General features: G+C 36.7%; 1 pseudogene; it reads left to right on the top strand.

Annotated features, from left to right (window-relative positions):
- The first annotated feature begins 7,091 nt into the window (after window positions 1–7,091).
- The window catches only part of LOC127082427 (uncharacterized), a 30,759-nt pseudogene continuing 15,262 nt past the window's right edge, over window positions 7,092–22,588 (top strand).

The following is a 22,588-nucleotide window of genomic DNA, read 5'->3' on the forward strand; positions in this document are numbered from 1 at the left end:
AGCGAGTGATGGAGCATGATAGGAAGTTATGCCCTGGTACTGCGATTTCTACCGAGCCGCTAGATCCTTTTAAGAATGCTCCCGATGTGACTCAAGGAAATGGTTCTTGGGTCTCAACTACAAATTTCTCAGCTTGATTTTATTTTGTTTGCATAAATTATTTCCCGCAATTCTTCCCAAGCTTTTATGTCGCGGGTGTAATAACTTTTGACATCTTATGAAATTTTTTACCTTGGTGTTTCAAGTATTGTTAGCTTTAAAGCTTTGTGTCAAATGAATTGGAAAAAAAATACAAAGGTGTATGCGCCAAATGAATTGACGCACACACTAAAGCCCAAGCATATGCACCATGGTTGTTGGCGCCTCCATGCAATGCTTTGAAAGCATGCGCCAACACCAGTGGCGCCTCCTCTTATTTTAAAATGGACGCGTCAGTTCATCTGCGCGCATCTGTTTTAAAACGTGGTTATTTCGATATTTTAACTAAAATATTGATTATTTTAGATTTTTTTTTAAAATGATTATTTAAAAAAATAATAATAAATTATTTATATATAGACTATAAGAGTTATAATTAAGGAGATAATTGTACCATGTTTTTATGATTGCATAATTGGGTATATTTTCATTAATTTTTAATGTGTTATAATCAACCGTTAATATTTATAATAAACAATTTAACTCCTAATTTAATATGTCATAATTAAGTATTATCTACTTTTATTTTTTTAATTAAAATAAGAAAATCAATTATCACCATTATTACATTTTAATTCCAATAAAGGCTATTTTCATTTTAACTATTTTCATAATTACATTTATTTTATTTTTATTTTTAATCATATATTACCTTTCTTTTTTACTGCACACATCTTTCTAATGCATCATTTCTTTCCATCTTTATTGTCTTTGTAACTTCCAATACATAGAAAGTAGGAATATTGTTTCTTATTCCATTTCATTGTTTCTTATAATTATATAATTATAGACACTATTAAAGTATAATAAATGATGTTAAAATAATTTTATTTTTTATCAAAAAATATAAGAGCCTCAAAATTTCACTTGATTTAAGTTTGTAATTGAGCAAATAGAATGACTTAGTAATGACATGAATAGGCATGGCAACGAGGCGGGTGGGGGACCGTCTTTCCTTCCTCAAATCCAAATCTTAAACATTTCCCGTTCCCCCGTCTCAAACCCAAACAGAGATGGAGAATCAAAATTCAAACTCGTCCCAAATGAGTTCGGGTTGGGTTGAGGTGTCCACGCCCCGCCACCATTGATTTTGTGAAAGCAATTTTTTAAATAAAAATATTTATTTTTCTAAAATAAAATAAAATTACAAATAATAAAATAAATCAATCTAAAAAAATTTCATATATACATTTCAAATATTTGAAATAATACATTTAAATTTAAATATCAAAAATAATACATAATAAAATAAATGGGACGGGTTCGGGGTGGATACTAGTGACTCCATTACCCGACCCGTCCCTATATTATAAAATCGTAAAATTTTAAAAAATATAAATAATTTTGATCTTTATTTAATGAATTTTTATATATGTTCCATACATATTCTATTTGCATTTAATTCTTAATTTTTTATTTTTATTTTTATATAACTTCCATAATATCAACATTCAAACACAATTACGATAAAATTTATTAAATATATAACTGTCAAAATTAATGTTATATTTAAATTTAGTTTTCTATAATTTACGTTAGTATTATTTTATATAACTATTATATGAAATTATTTATTTATACTATTTTATATATATTTATAACCTTAAAGTATCTTATTTAATAATTTTTACATATTATTTTATCAATTTTTATATTTATACTACAATATAGTTACTTCATATTATCGATATTGACAAATTCAATAATATACAACAATATTTAACAACTATATTATATTTAAACTTCAAAATTAATGCGCATTGTTTTCATAACTTATGTGTTTGATAAATTTTTATATTTTGCATCACTGAATTCCATCATACAATATTGTTTATTTATATTGTAAAATAGGGGTAATTGCATAAATTGCAATTTATGGGAAATTTATGGATCAAAATTTTTGACTTACTACAATGATCCTAAAAACAATGGAGCTATTGTAATTCTGCTCACTCATGCAATGGTAAAAGATGGCCAAGGTATTACACTATCAGGCTTTATAAATACATAGCTGATTTGTATTTTTCATTATACGTTCAATAATTTTTATATTAATTATACAATTTACAGTGTCAAATGCATAGAGTGGTTCCAAATTGTTGATAAATGAAGACATCCCTGAAATTCAAGATTTTATGTCTAAGTATGGATTTTATTTATTTATGTATATTCAGATTATTATACATAATTTTTAATTTCAAAAACAATCTTATTTCTATAGGTTGCCTACTAATGAACAAAAGGAGAAGCCTACTCAATCTGTAAAATCTCTTTCTAATTGGTCTGGTGGTTCTCAGTATTCGCCAGTAGAAAGGTTTGTTCATAATGCGAAATGTATGTCCTTAAGTCAGTTCTGCAAAATCAAACATGTAAGTTGAATACTATAGAACCGAATTTATCTTTACTATTACAATTATATTGTTTGCTTTTTGAAATTAATATCATTTTTGATTTGCTTTTAGGAAACTTTATGTGTTACTGTAGCAACCACATTGAAATTTGCTGTCTCAAAGTATGGATGGTTTTATTATGGCTGCACAAGGTGTTCTTCGAAGGCACCTAATCCTGAAAAAGCTTATGAATGTTCATGTGGGCAAAAAGTCGAACAGCCTATACCAAGGTACATATAATCTAGATGAATTGCAAATAAATTTGGTAATGGATTTGTTATTAATCATATTATTTTCTTCGTTTAAAATACTATAGGTACAAGATTGAGATATATGTTAGCAATGGTGAATCAAAATATCGATTTGTATTATGGGATTCCGAATGTGCTGCTATACTTGGAATGACTGCTGAATTTATGCATAACTCTATGGTGGAGGTACATTGTTATACATAAGTTAAAATGTTAATAGTTTATCGAGTTGTAAAGTTCAGATTATCACTCATGGTTGATATTTTATTTTTCCATTAGAATGGAGAAGATGATCCAATGGTTTATCCTGATGAGCTTGAAATGCTGTTGAATAAGAAAATGACTTTTAGAGTTAAGGTGCAGCCAACGTTTTCCCAAGCGTTTGTTTGGAAGCTTTGTGATGATAAAGCCTTTGTTAAAGAGATTGAAAATGACTACATAGTAGAAGACGTATAATATTCACTTAATTCATGTATTATTTAAACATTTAACAAGTATAATAAATATTCGATGTTTCAATGTGCAGAATCAGTCTAAAACTGAATATGCAAAGTTGGTCCCTAACAAAGAAAATTTGGAAACTTCCGCAGTAAGTATCTTCATTTGTTAACATAATAATTTTCTATGATAAATATTGTATTATTATAATTCATTTTATATCTGACAATTAATTTTTTATATTGCAAGCAAACATTATCTGCATCTGGTGAAAATGATCCAGAATCAATCATTCTAATGACTCCGGCTAAGGATGTTGTAATTGCTGACAAGGGTGAAGAAGTTGATTTTGAAGCGTCTGGCGCTACGCAATTATCAGGCACCAAACCATCCAAGAAAGTAAAGATAGAACCATCTTCTTAATTAGAATTTTCAGAAATTTGATATTGAAATATATTTTATGAACTTTTTAGCACCAGAATGAGTTTAAGTATGAAGTTGTTAAGAACATGATATGTTTTGGTTGTAGGATGTGTTCTTACTTTTTTGAAGTGTTTATTTTGTGGGATTACAATTGACATTTATATTTCATGTATGGTTTAAAGGATGATAATGAGTATTTAATTCATGTGTGTGAAATTATTCAAAATCCTATGTTGTTATGTTGAACATTGTGTTTTGTGTGTTCTTTCAACTACAAAATTTATATGAGTATCATATCTTCAAATGTTAATAAGTATTTTAGATTGATAACAAAATATGTTGTCATCTTATGAAATATGTGTATATGACTAAATTATAAATAGATTATTGCATGTCATGTTTGGTTTCAGCATGCCTAATGGTGTTAGAAATTAAAAAAACAATTACATAAAAATTTATTATGAAATCCTTCAAAACTAATTATAGAAAACACATAGAAACACATTTTTTTTACAATTTTTTTCAAAGTCTAATACATATGTTAAAATTGCAGGTAGTTCAGAAATGTTGGAGCAATGTTTGAATCTTGCATTCAACTGAATTAAGGATTTATAAAAAAAACAAGGTATAATTATCATATACAGTGAATTGTCTTTTGATTGGTAATGGAAAATCTACATTGTTTGTTTGAAATGATTAAGTTAAGCATGCAACTATACTTTTTACCAATCTCACGTCATCATATATAGTATTATAACTCAACATATTTAAATTATTTATTTGCCAAAATATAGTTGGGGGTTGAAATGAATAATTATGTCCACTGCCTCCTTTCTATTGGCTAGGTCAGTGGAGTATTAAAATAATTCAGCCGTAAGATAATTAATGTTATGCATGATTTGTAATAAATCAATAAGAATATCAATTCTTTATACATTTAGTTGTACAAGAAAATGATTGTAAATAATTAAAGTGGGCTAAGAAAATGGGCCCCACTAAATCCCACTATATATTATATAAAATATAATTAAAAAATTGATTCAAATATATCAAAATACATTAAAAGAGAGTTTTTCATTGGGTAAGGTGATGTATGATATGAGTAATTTCCAATGGGTGAATTATTTTATGGATTTGGGATAAAAAGAGAATTTTGAAATCTTGAATTATGGTGTGGATTTGGAATAAGAGGTGGATTTCTAAAATATGAGGTGTTTTGTTGATTTGGGATACAAAGAGGACTTCCATCATTTTGCATAAAATTGGAGCATGTGTTATGTTGATTGAGGTTCATTTTCAAATGAAATGTGTACACAAAAAAATTAAAATTAAATAAAATAAATTGGTCAAATTTAGACTAGACGTGAGTGAAAAATGTGATAAAATAAATTACCTATTTATACTACTAAAAAATATTACCGTTATTTTATTGTTGTTGCAATCTTATCATTCCAAAATGAAATCAATATCCTGAAATCAAATTAGTTATTATTGTAGTTTTTTTGTCAAATATTATCGTTGCTTTATTTTCTTTAAATGAAAAAATGAATTTTTTTAATAATAATATTACCGTTATTTTATTGTTGTTGCAATCTTATCATTCCAAAATGAAATCAATATTCTGAAATTAAATTAATTATTATTGTAGTTTTTTTGCCAAATATTATCGTTACTTGATTTTCTTTAAATGACAAAATGAATTTTTTTAATAATAAATATACTGATTTTTTAAGTGGTCTTTCTGAGATGTCAAATTGAGAATATAAAAAGAGGGAGAAGTAATATGAAATGGTTTGATGAAAATTAGGGTTTTATTTAATTGAATAAATTGATATTATTATTATTATTAATATTTTTATTTATTAATATTTATTATCATCATTATTAATCCCATTTACCCACTTAATAACTCAAAATATTCCAAAACCACTATTCCAAAACCAGTGACAATATTATATCATTTTAAATATAATGGATACAGCTATGCAACTTCCAATACACGTGTTTCAACCCTAAAAAATCAGTATATCCACACCTTTCACTTCAATATTTTTTGCTTATATTTGAAGCAAACTTTCTCAAAAGTAACCATCATTAATGCTCTACTTTAACATCACATCAAACCTATATCTATCATACTTTTCAATAAAGATAGAAACCAAATTTGAATAATATAATTTTTTTTTTTTTGAAATCTAACAAATTTATTTCATTCCCCTATAAGATTACTAAAATACAATTTTAAATTAATTCCAGGTACAATATTCTGTTTGGATTCATATATATTTTTTTAAAAAAAATCATTATGTAATTGCAATTTTTATAAATTCATTCTGTACATTGACAATATTTTTTCTTAATACTGTTTTTTTCTTACATTGACAATATTTTTTCTTACCTATTTATACTACTAAAAAATATTACCGTTATTTTATTGTTGTTGCAATCTTATCATTCCAAAACGAAATCAATATCCTGAAATCAAATTAATTATTATTGTAGTTTTTTTGCCAAATATTATCGTTGCTTGATTTTCTTTAAATGACAAAATGAATGAATTTTTTTAATAATAAATATTACCGTTATTTTATTGTTGTTGCAATCTTATCATTCCAAAATGAAATCAATATCCTGAAATCAAATTAATTATTATTGTATTTTTTTTGCCAAATATTATCGTTGTTTGATTTTCTTTAAATGACAAATTGAATTTTTTTAATAATAAATATGAACCACTTAAATTGTAGGAGCATGTGTTCCTTTATGGATATTGCAAATGAGAGAACGTTGGAAAATCTCAAATATCCAAATGCTTCTGACACAGCAACATCGGTAAATGTGTAGGAACTTGGGAAAACTATAGATAAACATGCTCTAATGAAATCCCTTTAGGTTTTACGACTATATTAATACATAGGCTGATGAAAAACTTTTCATTTCCCTATATTACACATATCCACATGTTACGTAATTGTCAATTATTTTGGAGGGAACAGACGAATTTTCGTACCATATATATATATATATATATATATATATATATATATATATATATAATGGAAATGATCCATTCTTAACATGTACCTTATATATTATATATTAGCATTTCAAGTATTGTTCCAAATTCAAGAAATGAACTTATCATGTTGAATGAGCAAAAGCTGTAAGAAAACTTTATTCAAATAAAGTCATGGCAATGTAAGTTATGTTTTTTATCAGGTGAACATTTGATATTTTTATTCACTATAAAATTATATATCTTTTATTTTATTTATAATGATGAAGATATATAATATCTGTTATATATGTGTAATTTTTTCAGATGTATGATCAAGTATGATCATTTTGAATTATAGAGCCTGAGTGAGTACTATAATAGAAAATATTCAAAATGGTAGATGAAGAATTACATTTTAAAACTATTTTGAGGAGGAAGAATGCTGCAAAAGCCAGAATTTATAGAAAGAGTGTTATTGATGACAAGAAATCTAAGAGGTTGAAAACTGCTCTAAAAGAAAACGGTACATTTGATAAAAAACGCGGCAATGACTCAACAGCTTTGAGGATACCACTATCAGAACTTTCGCCAAACATACTAAATCACGGTCGTGGTATAGCCAACGTTGAAGTAAGTCGTCAACTTCATTCGTCCTTAAAGACTAAGCCAAGTACCAATAATAATATCAGATCAAAAAGGATATCAAGCAGAAACATTACCAAATTAGGAGTTAACTTATCTAAGAGGTTTGACAATACATTTGCTGCAACAACATCAAACCAAGATCCAATACCAGAATTGCAACTCAATGAGCTTTTTGCATCTGATAGTGGAGACGATAATATGAATGATGAATCTGACGGTATATTCTTAATTATTTTTCATTTGAGTTAATTTGTTTATGATATGTCATAGAATATTACAATATTCTTAACACAATAAATGTTATGTCAAAAGGTTACAGTTCAGCAACAAATTCAAGTTTTGATGAAGATGAAATGTCTAATGGAACAGATGCTATGGAAACTTTTGAAATTACATCAGGTATTTTAAAATGATTTACTATAAATAATATTTTATTATTATGAAATACAACTCATTTAACATATGAATTAAATACTATTGATGATCAGGAGGGTATTATGATTTAGGGGATCCTGCCATTGAATGTCAATATTGTGGTGCAAATATGTGGTATTCGGAAAGGAAAAACAAATGTCGTCATGCGTCCAATCCTAAATTTTCCATGTGTTGTGGATCAGGAAAAGTTCAGTTACCTTTGTTAAAACCCGCTCCTAAAGTTCTACAACATCTGTTGTTTGACAACGAATCATGTGAATCAAAAAATTTCCAACAACAAATTCGAATGTACAACGTTATGTTTGCATTTACATCTCCCGGTGCGAAAGTGGACAATCGATTTAACAACGGTAGATGCCCTCCCAATCTTCGTATCCAAGGTCAATCATGTCACCGAATAGGAAACATGTTACCGGTGCCAGGTCAAAATCCACGATTTGCACAACTATATGTTTATGACACTGAGAATGAAATTGAAAACAGAATGCATGGATTCAGGTTAGATATCTATTATTTTCCAAACTTTAAATTTATTTATTTAAGAAACTTGCAATAAACTGTTTCAACTCTTTTCATTGTAGGTCAAAAAGTGGAGTTGATGTTAATATTGTGAGAAAACTATCTGAAATGTTATATGAACATAATGTTCATGCACAATCATTTCGCATGGCAAGGGACAAACTTTGTGAAGAAGGTGTTTCTGATTTAAAACTTCGTTTAATATCTGAACGAAGAAATGATGGAAGGATATATAATCAACCAACTGTATCCGAAGTAGCTGCTTTAATTGTTGGAGATGTCGACACTGCAGAAAAAAGAGACATTATAGTGCAAAAATAATATGGCGAACTTCAAAGGATAGATGAGTATCATACCAGTTATTTAGGATATCAGTACCCATTATTATTTCCATATGGTGAGGATGGATATAAACCTAATTTGAGGCACCGTGATAAAGGGACAAATATTCGCCAATTCACAGACATAACACAGTCAAAACAGAACAATAAAGATATTCCTTGGGAAGAAGCAACAAAGCGAAATCGACTTACAATAAGAGAGTGGTTGGCCTTTAGAATTCAATCAAGATCTAATGAAGCACAAACATTGTTGCGATCAAGGAGACTTTATCAACAATTTTTGGTAGATGGTTTTACAATGATGGAATCAGAAAGACTTAGGTGGCTTCGAAAGAATCAGTCAAAACTGAGGGTTGGCAAGTATCACAATTTGAATGAATATAATTCAAATGGAGAAACGCACGGGTCAAACACAGGGAAAAGGGTTGTGCTACCTTCTTCATACGTTGGTAGTCGTAGATATATGGATCAACTATACTTTGACGGAATGGCAATATGCAACTATGTCGGATTTCCAGATCTTTTCATTACATTCACATGTAACCCCAACTGGCCTGAAATTCAGCGTTTGCTTGGTTCTGTTCATCTAAAAGCATCAGATCGTCCTGACATCATTTCAAGAGTCTGTCATACGGTGAACTGACTTGGGGTATTTTGCTTTTTATCGCAATGTCGCGGATAGCAAGAGTCGCCACCGACTTTTCTTTTATCCAATAAGGAAAGGTGGAAAAGAACAGGAAAGACCTCAATAGATTTTGGGTTCGGGAGGTACATTATACAAAGGGAAGGTATTAGCACCCTTTGTACCCATGGTTATCCATGGGCTCTTAATTGCTGGATCACTTATATCTTTGTCTGAAAAGTGTTGGTGAATTGTTTAAAAATGTTTGAAAGAGAGTTTAACTTTGTAATGATTCTCGTATGAATGTATACAAAGTATTTATCTCGTTTGATTTTGAAAATGGTTTAGAAAAATATAACTCGGTAATGATTCTAGTATGAATGTATACCAAGTGGTGATTTTCTAGGATTTGTAAAGTGTAAAGTGTGAGGGGTGGAGAATGTTTTAGGTTATGATCCAGTAATTTAGAGTTATACCTTCCTAAGGTCGTTATGGGCATTTCCTATCCTTATGAGGGTAAAACTGTCCTTACTATTGAGAAGTAAGTAGTTTTATCCTTTGGATGTAAAAGGGTCATTGTAGGGTCATCGATAGGTCATTGAAGGCAACAGTTGTAAGGATACCTTAGCATTCGAAGGGACGATCATCATTTAACCGTAGGCTACACCGAAGGGTCATCGAGGGACAAAATCGTATTTTCGAAGGCAACATCCGAGGGACCATGATTTATTTTATGATGATTTAACCGAAGGGTCTTTGCTAAGTATATCCCCACATTCGCGGGACATGACCGTAATACCGTAAGGCAAAAGAGAGGTCCAAGATCACATATTTAAAGTCCATATTTTAAAGTTAATTAAGCAATTAGGGTGAATCTCCACATTAAAATCAATACATTAAAAATAATACATTAAAATTAATACATTAAAATTAATTAATTAAAATTAATTAAGCAATTTAGGGCAGCTCTTCACAAGGGTATCCCACAAATAAAGTGGAAGACCTAAACCACAATCTTTTCCTGGGGTGTGTGAACCTTTGCAACATTCAGCAAACGGGTTAGAATACCAAATCAGGGTGCAATCGAGGATTACACCGCAAAAGAAATCACAACAGTAATATGATCAGATAAACAATGCCTGGCTATGATAAAACATGAATGAAAAATCAGAATAGAAAAGTCGGCTACTGTCAGGTTCGCGCCTGCCTCGCCTAGCGAAGGCTTAGCGAATACTCGCTTCATGCTCGCTTAGCGACGTGCTAGCGAGCGACTGCGGATTCTGGTTTTGATATCAGTACAATTTCAACCAATTTTATGCCTTATGGCTTTCATTACAGCAATTATATGGTTAATCATTTAAGGTATTCAAGTGCACACTACAATTCACATGACAAACTTAAGATATTTTCATAAATTTAATCATAATGCCATATGCAAATTAAGAACATAAGGTAGTAATAGCAATGCCAACCTGTTTGTAATCGAATTGTAACCTTGAATTGGCCGACCGGATCGAATTGAGCGGAAGTGACCTTGCTGCCGCCGGCTTTTCCTTCAGGGTTTCTCGGAATTCTCAGGGTTAGCCTCCAGGGTTTTCCGTCTGTGAGCGCGAGGGTTTGCTTGCTAGGGTTCTCCTTTTTTTTCGTTTTTTCCTTCATTACTGAAGTGCTGGTATTTATAATGCTCTTTTTCATGACCTAATGGGCTCAGAATGAAGCCCGAAATTTTCTGTTGTCTGTCAGCTTCGCTAGGCGAGCTGGTAGCGAACGCGTAGCGAACGTTCGCTAGGCGAGCATGTAGCGAACGTTCGCTAGGCGAGCGTGTAGCGAGCGCGTAGCGAACAGGCCAGTTTGGGCCATTTTCTGGATTGGACCATTCGTGAGCTAGGCCTTTGTTCCTTTAAGATCAGTGTCATAAAAATGAGTCGGAATGCCCTGCAAAATGTCTTAAAATATTAACGGGCAAATTTTGGGGTATGACAGCTGCCCCTGTTCAATATTCTTGAACCGAGAGAGTCAGAATGGTATGTACGCCATTCGTAGTCTGGAGGTGGAAGATTATTGAACACTTAGAACGCCCCAAAAATTTGCACTTGTCAATTAGTTAGTCTTGATGGAGATGGGCTTAAAGATGCCATCTAGGAAGTTTGATGATGAGAGCTTCAGAGTGCGTCGTACGTTAGAAGATATCTGAAGTCATGGGTGTCACTGGGTCATACGCCAGACCGTATAGTGAGTCATTCATTAGGCCGTCGACTTCATTGGGGAGTTAGAATGGGTCATACGCCGCTGGAGATAACAGATCAGAATGGATCATACGCTAGATCGTATCTGAGCTGCAGAATGGGCCGTCTGTTAGGTTGTATCTGACGAAAAGTAGTCGTACGCTAGACTACACCTCAGAATGTACCGTATGCTAGGTATTATCTGAGGAAAGAACGTCCAAATGGGTCGTATGCTAGACCGTATCGGATTTGTTGGAGGAGTCGTATGCTGTGCCGAATCAGGATGAGATAAGAATCCGAATGAGTCATACACTGCTGGGGATAAAGGATCAGAATGGATCATACGCTAGATCGTATCTGAGTTGCGGAACGAGCCGTCCGTTAGGCTGTATCGTTACTGGGGGTGAAGGATCAGAATGGATCGTATGCTAGATCGTATCTGAGTTGTAGACTGAGCCGTTCGTTAGGCTGTACCTGATAATGAAGGGGGTAGTCATACGCCAGACTACACTTCAGAATGTACCGTACGCTAGGTAGCATCTGAGGAGATGAAGGTCTAACTGGGTCGTACATTAAACCGTATCTGAGCAGAATGAGCCGTCCGTTAGGCTGAATCTGATGATAAAAGGGGGGTAGTCGTACGCTAGACTACACTTCAGAAATGTACCGTACACTAGGTAGCATCTGAGGAGATGAAGGTCTAACTTGGTCGTACATTAGACTGTATTTGAGTGGTTGAAGATCAGAATGGATCGTACGCTAGATCGTATCTGAGTTGTGGAAGGTATATGTTGAGCTGAATCAGAATGAACCGTACGCTAGGCTATATCTGCTAGTATTTGTATATGTTGTATTTGCAATGAATGTCTGGGATGTACTTATAGATGCCACCGTTAGGAAGATGTCAGAATGAATGTTGACACGGAGTATATCTGAAAGATGTATCTGAAGAAGAAAGTAGTCGTACGCCAGACTACACCTCGGAATATACCGTACTCTTAGGCAGTATCTGAGGGATATAATTGAATCTTGAATGTAATTGATAAAGACGTCCGTCTGAATGGACCTTTGTTTTGATTCTATCAAGAGGATAATTAACCTGAAAAATAAAGTTAGCTTCATGCCATGTCATGATGCATGAGATGTTCTATGCTTTCGAAAATAACTGCGAACGATGTATGCATGCGTATGCTGTGAAATGATGTAATGGATGAATTATGCATCTGAAAAGTTCTTCCAGAGGACTCTACTGGGGAAAACAAATCTCAATCTTCTGGTTGGGAGATACTGGTATCGATGACCCTTTCTTAGCCGGGGATGCTTGGTTTCTGTCTGATGGTAGAAATGTTCAACAGAAGCCTGGCTGGGGGTGGAAGAGATGACCCATTTGTCTAGTAATGCCACTCTCTTCTGGGAATGACTGGCTTTGCTGGGGAATAGGATTAGCAACGGATTCATTGGAAAGCATGATTAGACCTTCTCCTCGATCCTGAAGCCTCGTAGTAATCGCTATTTCTATTATAGGCACGCATTTTTGGTGAACATCGATCATATCCAAATGCATATATTAATTCGAATTAAATCAATGGACGCTTATGCAAACAAAACAGAGAAAGTAAAACAAAAGCATTTTTTTTTTGAAACTAAAATTATATTGATTTCGAAAGAGGGCCTATAAACAGGCAATTTGTGTACAAGGAGACAGAAATCCTAGTAAGAGGAAATCGTCAAGAAAACAAAGAGAAAGCTATGCCGAAAACGTCCTATTGACTTTAATTCCACTACTGTCATTATGTCTTCAAGCCTCTCATCTCCCGCTGTCGGATAGAAGTGATTAGCTTGTTCAGTCCTTTGAACTTGGATGAAGCTGTCTGAGAACGGGACATAGTCATACGCTTTAATCCTTAATTTTTGCCTGGACCGCCTTTTCAGGTTTTCAGTCCACCAGGATACCCCTTTTTGCCCAAGCCGCCTTTTCAGGTTTTCGACTTGCCGGGTGTACATTTTTTTTTATGTTTATCCCTAAATTTTGCCCGAACCCTTTTGGTTCGCCGGGATGCCCTTACTTTTGCCTAGATACGTCAACCTAGCGGGTCTCTTTTATGCGTAGTATTTTTTGACTATGTCTGCGTTCACGGGATGCGGGAAGTCTTCGCCATCCATCGTAGTAAGTATCATGGCTCCACCAGAGAATACTTTCTTAACCACAAATGGCCCTTCGTATGTGGGAGTCCATTTGCCCCTGGGATCACCTTGTGGTAGAATGATGCGCTTTACCACCAAGTCGCCAATTTGATACACCTGTCTCTTGACTCTTTTGTTAAATGCCTGGGTCATACGCTTCTGATATATCTGTCCATGACAAACAGCCGCAAGTCTCTTCTCATCGATCAAGTTTATCTGGTCGAGTCGAGTCTGAATCCATTCATCTTCATCTAAGCCCGCCTCTTTCATGATTCGTAGAGAGGGAATCTGAACTTCCACTGGTAAAACGGCTTCCATTCCGTAGACTAAAGAGAAAGGAGTTGCTCCTGTCGAAGTGCGTACTGAAGTGCGATAACCGTGAAGAGCAAACGGTAACATCTCATGCCAGTCTTTGTACGTCACCGTCATCTTTTGTATGATCTTCTTGATATTCTTATTAGCAGCTTCTACAGCGCCATTCATCTTTGGTCGGTACGGAGAAGAGTTATGGTGTTTTACGTTGAACTGCGTGCAGAGTTCAGTAATCATCTTGTTGTTCAAATTAGTACCATTGTCAGTGATAATTCTTTCAGGGATGCCATACCGACAAATGAGATTATTCCTGATGAATCGTGCCACCACATTCTTGGTGACAGAAGCAAATGAGGCGGCCTCTACCCACTTAGTAAAGTAATCAATAGCGACAAGGATGAAGCGATGTCCATTAGAAGCAGTAGGTTTAATCTCCCCAATCATATCAATGCCCCACATTGCAAAGGGCCAAGGTGCGGTCAACACGTTCAATGGAGCAGGAGGTGCATGTACTTTATCCGCATATATCTGGCACTTGTGACAGGTTCTGGAGTGATGGTGGCAATCAGCTTCCATGGTAGACCAATAATACCCTGATCTCAGAATCTTCTTGGCCATCGTATGTCCACTAGAATGAGTCCCAAAAATACCGTCGTGCATATCTCCCATAATCTTTTCTGCTTCCTCTTTATCCACACAGCGAAGTAAAGTCGAATCGTGGTTACGTTTGTATAATACTCCATTACTCAGAAAGAACTTAGCGGAGAACTTCCTCAGGAATTTTTTGTCATTGATGGATGCCCCTTCAGGGTATTCCTGAGTTTCTAAATATCTTTTTACTTCGTGGAACCAAGGTTTTTCCCGTACTCCCTCAGTGTTAAGTTCATAACAGTATGCCGGTTCATCTAGTCGCTCAATGGTGATCCTGGGAGCTTCATTGTCCCATCTGACTCTGAACATAGATGACATGGTAGCTAATGCGTCTGCCAACTGATTCTCTTCTCGTGGGATATGTTCGAATGTAATTTCTTCAAAGTATGGGATTAATGTCATCACCCGTTCTCGGTAAGGGATGAGATTCGGATGCTTAGTGTCCCATTCTCCTTTGATCTGACTGATTACTAATGCTGAGTCTCCGTACACACTCAAAAACTTGACCCGCCGGTCTATAGCAGCCTTGAGTCCCAAAATACATGCTTCATACTCAGCCATATTATTGGTACAATGAAAACATAGTCTAGCAGTGAAAGGCGTATGGTAACCCTCGGGAGAAATGATTACCACACCAACACCATTGCCCAATGCATTAGAAGACCCATCGAAAACCATAGTCCATCGGGATCCTAGTTCGGGTCCTTCATCCGGTCCAGGTTCTTCATAATCAGTAACAAGCATGACATCCTCATCTGGGAACTCAAAATTCATAGATTGGTAATCATCCACTACTTGATGAGCCAAATGATCGGCTAGTACGCTTCCTTTGATTGCTTTCTGGGTAGTATACTGGATGTCGTACTCTGTTAGAATCATCTGCCATCTTGCTATTCTTCCGGAGAGAGCGGGTTTCTCAAATATGTATTTGATAGGATCCATCTTAGAAATCAATAAAGTGGTATGATTCAACATGTATTGTCTTAGTCGGCGAGCAGCCCAGGCCAAAGCACAGCAAGTTCTCTCGAGCAGTGAGTATCTTGTTTCACAGTCGGTAAACTTTTTGCTAAGGTAGTATATGGCATGCTCTTTTCGACCAGACTCGTCATGTTGCCCCAACACACACCCCATTGAATTTTCTAACACGGTCAAATACATGATTAGAGGTCTTCCTTCAACCGGTGGCATCAGAATTGGAGGTTCTTGAAGATACTTCTTGATTTTGTCAAAAGCTTCTTGACATTCCTCATTCCATATCATCTCTTGATTTTTCCTCAGTAGCTTGAAGAGGGGTTTGCAGGTGGCAGTCAAGTGGGAGATAAATCGGGCAATGTAATTCAAGCGTCCCAAGAAACCTCTGACTTCTTTATATGTACTGGGAATTGGCATTTCTTGAATAGCTCTCACCTTGGCTGGGTCAACCTCGATTCCTCTGCCACTGACAATAAATCCCAAGAGTTTACCGGATCTTACTCCAAAGGTGCATTTGTTCGGGTTCAATCTCAACTTGTATTTCTTCAACCTCTCGAACAGTTTGTATAAATGATCGAGATGTTCCTCCTCAGTATGAGATCTGGCTATCATGTCATCCACATATACTTCTATTTCATGATGGATCATATCATGGAACAAAACCACCATAGCACGCTGGTACGTTGCCCCTGCATTCTTTAAACCAAATGGCATTACTTTATAACAGAACGTGCCCCATTGCGTTACAAACGTAGTTTTCTCCATGTCCTCAGGCGCCATCTTAATCTGATTATATCCTGAGAAGCCGTCCATGAATGAGAATACCTTGTGTTGAGCGGTGTTATCTACCAGAACATCGATGTGCGGGAGTGGAAAGTCATCTTTGGGACTCGCTTTATTCAAATCTCGGTAATCTACGCACATTCGCACCTTACCATCCTTCTTTGGTACCGGTACCATATTAGCAACCCATTGAGGATAAGAAGTAACAGCCAGAAAACCTGCATCAAATTGTTTCATAACCTCGGCTTTGATTTTCTCAGACATTTCAGGACGCATACGGCGAACCTTTTGCTTAACAGGACGACAATCTTCCTTCGTTGGCAAACGATGCACTACTATATCAGTATCCAATCCGGGCATGTCTTCATAAGACCAGGCAAAGATCTCTACATAGTCATGTAACATCTGAATCAATCTTTCTTTGACACTGTTTTCCAAGCCTGCTCCTATTTTGACTTCTCTCTTGTCCACTTCAGTACCCAGGTTTACAATTTCGATTGACTCTTCATGCGGCTGTATAGTCTTTTCTTCTTGCAATACCAGTCTGGCAAGTTCTCCAGGTACTTCACAATCTTCCTCACTTCCATCCTCGGCTTGGTAGATCAGATTTTCAAAGTCATAATGAACAGTAGCGGAACTATTATCAACAGGATCCAGAGTGGGTATGGATCTGCAATTCGTTACGTGAGTGTGTGTAAGAAAACATAGCTTGTTCGGAAGATGACAGAAAAGACAAAGAGCGCAATATTTGAATGCAAAAAGTCCATTGATTTATTGAATATGAATATGCTTATGAAAATGACAAAACTCTTAACAAATTAGCTATTGTGCCCCAGGCATAGACACAACGCTTGGAGAAGTTCAATTGTAAAAAAAAACAAAAACTTGCAACACTAAAATAGACAATAACAATTACTCCTGACTAAAGGAAATCGGGATAGTGTCTTCAGCCTTCCAATTATCGAGTCCGTCACCAATTGTTGGGAAAATCCAGCTATCCAGGTCGCAATCGCTGTCAGCATCTTCTACAGCATTAATTTGACTCTTGTCAGAGCTGAACCCCAGGCCAAATTTGTCAGACTTGTACGGTACGTCGATCAATTGACCCCAGCCAGTATGACCACCATCTTCAACCACGGCTTGAGCGTCCTTCAGAGAAATCATAGCAGGAGGAGCACGAATAACCTTGGGTACACAGGAAGTTGGCTTAAGGACAGGATTGGTCGGCGGAACTACTTCAAATGACTGACAAGGAGTCTTAATGAATTCACCATCCATCTCAACGTATCTGAAGGTATGCACACTACTGACAATGTACTCTTCTTCTCCACATACGGTGACAATTTTGCCCTTTGTGGGATACCTCAACTTTTGATGGAGAGACGAGGCTACAGCGCCTGCCCCATGAATCCAAGGGCGTCCCAGTAAGCAGGAATAGGCAGGACGAATGTTCATTACATGGAAGGTAGTATTGAAGACTTGAGGTCCTATCTTGATAGGGAGGACTACTTCGCCATGGACAACACTCTTCGCACCATCGTAAGCACGTACCACAATGTCACTAGGTTTCAGTTCAATGCTTTTACAATCCAGCTTATCCAGCACAGCTGTCGGCAGCACATTCAAGGAAGAGCCATTATCGATCAACACATGAGACAAAGTGATTCCCCTACACTCAATGGAGATATGCAGGGCTTTATTGTGATTCTTTCCTGCTGGTGTCAGATCAGCGTCGGAAAAGCCTAGGCCATTGTCAACAGCCAAGTGAGCAACATAATGTTCGAACTGATCGACAGATGTCTCCTGAGGTACATGAGCGGTCTTCAAGAATTTTATCAATGCATTGGCATGAGGTTCAGAAGATAACAGCAAGGATAACATCGAGATCTTAGACGGGGTATGCCCCAACTGTTCTACAACATCAAAATCACTCTTGCGAATGATTTTCAGCACTTCTTCCATTTCTTGTTTGGCAACATCTTCGGGAGTAACTTCGACCGGTGTCTCTGACTGAGAAGGATTGACTGGTTCCTTTCCTCGAGTTTCAAGGACAGGAGGTGAGATTTCTGGAGAGAAGATCCTTCCACTTCGAGTAATTTTACTAGTCCCAACGATGCCACTAGTATTAGCAGCATTATCCACTTGCTTCACGCCATGGACGTAAACATCACCGCCATAATTCCACGGAATAGCTTTGCTTGAGGAATACAGGATCGGGCCAGGTGCAGTGATGATTAGGGGAGCAACCCTGGGCTCAGCAGTAATCTTCACAGGCGCCCTGGTAGCGGTAATCTTCACTGGAACTTTGGACCTAGCAATCACAGATATTTCTTCAATAGGGTTTTCCGCCTTAGGAATCCTTTCGAAGAGAACTGTACGATCGTCCATCAGCCGTTGAATACCATTCTTCAATTTCAAACAGTCCTCGGGCCGGAGTATGCAGAGATTGCAATCTTCAGCACAACCTGGAAATAAACCAGCTTGCAATAAATTCCTCTTTATGATCGGGAGAGGAGATGTTAAGTCCGCCATATTGGAAATGTGAGAATCGTCATCCATAGCATTAACAGTCTTGTCATGGTTAGGCATAGGAGCAGTGATGACATTAGGAGTCTCCGGAGGCTCAAACTCAATTTCTCCAGCTTCGATCATATCCTGAATCTTATTCTTCAATGACCAGCAATCATTTGTATCATGCCCGGGGCTATCGGAGTGATATGCACACCTGGCATTGGGGTTATAACGAGAAGAGGTAGTGTTGGGATTTGTAGGAGGATCTCTAAGGGTGATCAAATTTGCCTTTAGCATTCCCTGCAGTGCCTGTGCCAAGGTCATATTGATCCTGGTGAACTGCCTTCTTGGCCTGTCTTGTTTGGGCTGGAAGTTTTGAGATGGTGGTGCTGCAATCGTAACTGCTCCAATGTCGTGGTCACGGTTTTTCTTGTTACGACCCTTTTGACCGTACACAGCATTTGATTCGTTCCTCCCCTGATAGGACCTTTTGGTGCTTGCAGAGGTAGCCGCCTGTATCTTTCCACTTCGGATGCCGCTCTCAACACGTTCACCTGTTAATATAAGTTCAGTGAAACCTGATGAAGAACTTCCCAGTAGATGGCTGTAGAATGGGCCGGTCAGTGTGCCCATGAACATGTCCACCAATTCTCTGTCAGTCATAGGGGGTTTGACTCTGCCAGCCAAATCTCTCCACTTTTGAGCATATTCTTTAAAGCTTTCTTTAGATCCCATAGTCATATTCTGCAGCTGTAGCCGGGTAGGCGCTAGTTCAGAGTTATACTGGTACTGTTTATAGAAAGCTGTTGCTAAATCAGTCCAGGTGCGGATGTCAGAGCTCTCGAGCTGATAATACCATTCCAACTGTGTGCCAGACAGGCTCTCTTGGAAGAAATGGATCCATAGCTTCCTGTCAGTGGTATGCGGCTGAATCTTTCTCACATAAGCTCTCAGATGCATCTGAGGATAGGACGCACCATCGTACTTAGTGAAAGTGGGGATTTTGAATTTGCGAGGAATGGTCACATCGGAGACCAGACCCAAACTTTCGAAATCCAGACCGGGCGCCTTCTGACCCTCCATAGCTAGCATACGTTCTTCCAGCAACTTGTACTTATCATCTCTTGGAGAGTACTGTTCATTTTCATAATCTTCATCGTCGTCCTCAGGGTTGAAGAGATCGACATTCTCCTCTTCTGAATCATTCTCCGCCCCCTCTTCTGGACCATTCGGGATTCCAAACTTGACTCCTGCGGCCTGTCCTTTACGCCTTCTTCCCGGGTTAATGAAACTCACAGCTTTCTTGTCTTTCTTCTTTTCGAGCAAAAGAGCCTTCAGTTCCTCCTGCCCCTTGGATAAGCTTAGCATCATCTCCTTGAATTGAGCATTCTGAGTCTGGAGATCTTTGATAGTTTGTTCGAGATCCATTTTTCTGTTTGTAATGAAGACCGTGAGAACATTGAACTTGTAGAATACCTGTTATGCAGTGTTATGTTATGCTATGCAATGTATGAAATGTTTTCAAGGACTTTTGGAATTTAACTTTGCGTAAATCACCAACAAGAGAGAAATGTTTATTGCTAATTTCTTTGACCAATGTTCATTACAAAAGGAATAATAATAAAAATACAATGAAAGCTCAAGTCTCCCAGGGGCGACTTCTTTTTGGGCGATGATACGCATTGAGTCTTCGTTCCTCATTAAGCTGACGGGTAAGTTCTAACACTTTCTTCCTTTCTGCGACGAACTGAGTCTCGAAAGTATCCCTTTCTTCTCTCAACTGGATCCAGGATCTCTTTAGTTCCTCAACATTGGTAGGCATATCTGGATAAGGAATGATCTGAGGAGCACCTCCTTCAGCTTCAGGTTCGACAATCTGAGGTCCGATTGCAAGATATGGCATGACAAGTTCACGAGCTCTGGCGCGTACCCATCTGAGATAAGGTTCCATAGGAATAAAATTTTTCTGTCCTAACGTACCCCTCTTCACCATGCCCCAAGCTCGTACAAATCTTTGACGGAGGCCTTGGGAATCGTTGTCATAGTCGAACACAATGCCTTCGATGATCGTTTCATGTGGACCATCTCTTCGAGCACAACCAAACTGTCGCAGAGCTAAAGCAGGATTATAAGTAATACCTCCTCTTATTCCTAGGAGTGGTACATTAGGGAACTCGCCACAACGGTCAATGATGGTAACATTTTCCTTGAACTGAGGACACCAACAGATGTCTGGGTGGGAGAGCGACATTATCCTTTGAGACCATTTCAAATTCTGCTCGTTCTTCAAGACTGATTGAGGAAGGTGCGAAATAAACCACCTAGACAACAAAGGTATGCAGCACATGAGAGTCCCTGGCTTCTTCATGGTACGAGTGTGGAGGGAATGCAAAATGTCTCCCAGCAAGGTAGGTACAGGGTTATGAGTGAGAAATATCTTAATAGCATTCATGTCTATGAATTGGTCTGGATTAGGGAATAACACCAAGCCATAGATTAGCAATGCCAGGATGTCTTCGAAAGCACGGACATTCATAATTTTTAAGAATTCTCGGGCCTTATTTGTCAGGAATTTGGCAAGTAAACCCTTAACTCCACTCCTTGTTACCCAATTAGCTTCAATGTCGGACTTCGTCATGTGTAAAGCTGCGGCAACTTCTTCAGACTTCGGAACCTTTTCTAAACCGCTGAAAGGTATTTGATCAAGGATAGGTATCCCAAGCAGTCTGGAGAATTCTTCCAGTGTAGGTACCAACTGATAATCTGGGAATGTGAAGCAATGATGTTTAGGGTCGAAGAACTGGAATAAAACTCTCATCATATCTTCTTTGAAACCATTGGTAACCAAATTGAGGAGAGAACCGTGTTTCTTGATGAACTGGGCATGATCGGGGAGCTCTGACACTAAATTCTTCAGTTGAGGAGAGATTGCTACAAGATTAATCCGGATAGTCTTCCTGGGAGCCATAGCCTTACAAAACAAAGCAAAGTTAAACCCCTAAGTCCTTGAAATGGTTAGTACAATGTTATGATGTCATGATGTTATGATGTTATGATGTTATGAGGTTAAATAAATAACAAGCACAAGCAAGTCACACAACCATCATTCCTAGGTTTTAAGGCTTGCATGAGTTCCATAGGTAAGTAACCTCCCCACTGAAGTTTAGTTGGTTCAACCTGTCCTAGAATAGTAACCGGGTTCTAAAAGGATCTCCAATCATTGACCTTCCTTCAAGTCCACTTCAGTGCAACACCAAGTGGTTGACCGAAGCTTCCCTAAAGTCCAATCTCAAAGAGTGTAGTATCGAGTCTCAACCAACCCCAGTCGGAACCGAAGTCAGTTATCTCACTACTTTCTAATGGCCAGGATGAGTCAATTAGGGTTCTAAAGGTCTGGTTAATGCTTTAATGACACCACGCGGAAGCCAAATTTTTCCTCAAGTGAACATGAGGAACATCAGGACATCCAAAGTGTCACATTAACCGTAGCCATCATTTTAACCATTCCAGTATACGCCGGATAGTCGCGATGATCTATTGCTACTTACCTAAGGTACACTAGATCCGGGTGTAGGATCTTTCACTCAAAAATACCCAAGCAATCCCTTAAAAGTAAATCAGACAATTTGGAATAAGTGATCTTGTTTTTAAGGTAACCTCTCTTTTTAAAATATCCCCAGCAGAGTCGCC

Source organism: Lathyrus oleraceus, chromosome 5, assembly GCF_024323335.1.
Source record: "Lathyrus oleraceus cultivar Zhongwan6 chromosome 5, CAAS_Psat_ZW6_1.0, whole genome shotgun sequence".
In the NCBI taxonomy this organism is placed as follows: domain Eukaryota; kingdom Viridiplantae; phylum Streptophyta; class Magnoliopsida; order Fabales; family Fabaceae; genus Lathyrus; species Lathyrus oleraceus.